The sequence below is a fragment of the Alosa alosa genome, chromosome 4, assembly GCF_017589495.1.
Source record: "Alosa alosa isolate M-15738 ecotype Scorff River chromosome 4, AALO_Geno_1.1, whole genome shotgun sequence".
In the NCBI taxonomy this organism is placed as follows: domain Eukaryota; kingdom Metazoa; phylum Chordata; class Actinopteri; order Clupeiformes; family Clupeidae; genus Alosa; species Alosa alosa.
This window is the reverse complement of record NC_063192.1, coordinates 4,574,377-4,576,876: the sequence shown is the minus strand read 5'-3', so window position 1 is coordinate 4,576,876 and position 2,500 is coordinate 4,574,377.

Here is a 2,500-nt window from a genome sequence, read left to right as displayed (position 1 = left end):
TAGGAGAACTTGTTTTGAAAAGATGACAAATGTCCTCCCTGAATCCCTGCAAGCGAGCGATGAGGAGAGGCTTACATTCCTCACTAGAGAGAAATGCCTCCTCCTTGCCGCTCAATACGTATATTCCTGCCATAATGAAAGGACCTGCTGATGTAAAACTTATACTACCTAAATATGAACATACACTCATACATACACACAGACACAGACACAGACACAGACACAGACACAGACAGACACACACACACACACACACACAAGCCCACACAAACATGCAGACACACACACACACCCTTTTCCATTGCCATAGTTCATAATTCATATTTGTGTACAATTATCATTATTCTGTTTTATTTGTGTGTTTCCCCCTCTTCCCATTTGATGTATTTGACCCAAATGCGTTGGCAATACTGTACAACGTTATGGTCATGCTAATAAAGCTCCTTTTGAATTGAATTTGAATTTGACAGAGAGAGAGAAGAGGGAGAGAGAGACAGAGAGAGGGAGGGAGAGAGAGAGAGAAGAGGAAGAGAGAGACAGAGAGAGAGAGAAGGAGAGAGAAAGAAGACGGAGAGAGATAGAGAGAAAAGAGGGAGAGAGAGACAGAGAGAGATAGAGAGAAAAGAGGGAGAGAGAGACAGAGAGAGAGAGAGAGAGAGAGAAGAGGGAGAGAGAGACAGAGAGAGAGAGAGAGAGAGAAGAGGGAGTGGTTTGTGTTTGTTGTATTCTCCCAGTCATGAGTCAGGTCCCTGGAGAAACATGCACTTGATACACACTTTGGATAACAGTAAATAACACACGGGCACACAGACACACACACACACACACACACATGCACACACGCATGCACACACGCACGCACACACACACACACACGCACGCACACACGCACACACACACACACACACACACACACACACACACACACACACACACACACACACACACACGACACAGTATGAATGATGAATGCCTCGTAATTGCTTATTTTTGTTCAAAATGATGTGTTGCTTTTAAACACTAACTGACAGGATTGTTTAATGTGAAGTATTGTTGATGCCAAAGCTGTCAATAGAAAATATATCGGGAAGCATTAGGTGATTGGGAGGTGGCTAAGCTACGCTAATGTATGTATACTGTATTGGCATAATAAATACCTTAGAAAAGTTTTTATGTGTTTAAAAAACTTAATGGAGGGGACAGTCTCCATGATCAAAATATTGAAGAGATTGGGAGGAAAAAAAGAAAGAAAATGTATACACACACACACACACACACACACACACACAACACACACACACGCACATCGCCAAGACGCCAAGACCCCAAGACGACACGCACTGCGCACACACACACACACACACACACACACACGCACACACACACACACACACACGCACACACACACACACACACCACACACACACACACACACACACACAGACACACACACACACAGACACACACACACAGACACCCAGGAGTCAGAACAGCATTGCTCTCCTGTTATTACTGAGAGTCTGTGCTGCTGATTATAGGGAAAGGGGAGGGGCTAACACACAGATGGAGAGATGGAGAGAGAGAGAAAGAGGGGGGAGAAGTGGAGGTGGGGGGTGAGAGGGATAGACAGAGGGAGGGAAAAAGAGACTGAATATAGAGGGGGAGACAGATATAGAATGAAAGAGAAAAGGAGAAAGAGAGAGAGAAAAAGAAGGATGGAGAGGGGGTAGATAGACAAATCTGCAGACAGAGAGGCAGGTTGGAAAGGAGCGATGGAGAGAGAAAGAGAGAGATGGAGAGTAAGAGAGAAAGAAAGAGGGGGGAGAGAGAGAGAAAGAGAGATGGAGAGAGAGAAAGAGAAAAAGATAGAGAGAAAAAAAGGGAGTTGGGACAGTTTGTATCACTGGGTCCTCCATCAGGCACCTGCACGATTTTCCTCTTCAGAGACCCTCAGAGGGCTTCACTCACACTAGTGTGTGTGTGTGTGTGTGTGTGTGTGTGTGTGTGTGTGTGTTTATATATGTGACACAGACAGCTCTTCACTAGAGCACATAATAACCAACTGCATTTTGGCATAGGCTGAATTAACACACACACACACATGCGTGCACACACAGGACCAGCAGGCTCTTTACATGATCCTGAAATAACATGATCACACACACACACATACACACACACACACACACACACACACACACACACGTGCACACACAGGACCAGCAGGCTCTTTACATGATCCTGAAATAACATGATGACATACTGTTTATATTTCACGTCAAATTCCACTAAGTAAGTACTACCGTGGCACAATAACCAAAACTGAGAGAAAAAAATAAAAGTACTTTAAAAACACGGAACTCACATGTGAAAAATGTAGAATACATTACAATATGTTTTTAAAGGTTGGGAAATTGGAGAGTAGTGTTCATGTTGTTTTGGGAGAGAAAGGGGCTTGGTCTTTCAGATGTGTAGTAAGATGTGTGTTAGAAATATTTCT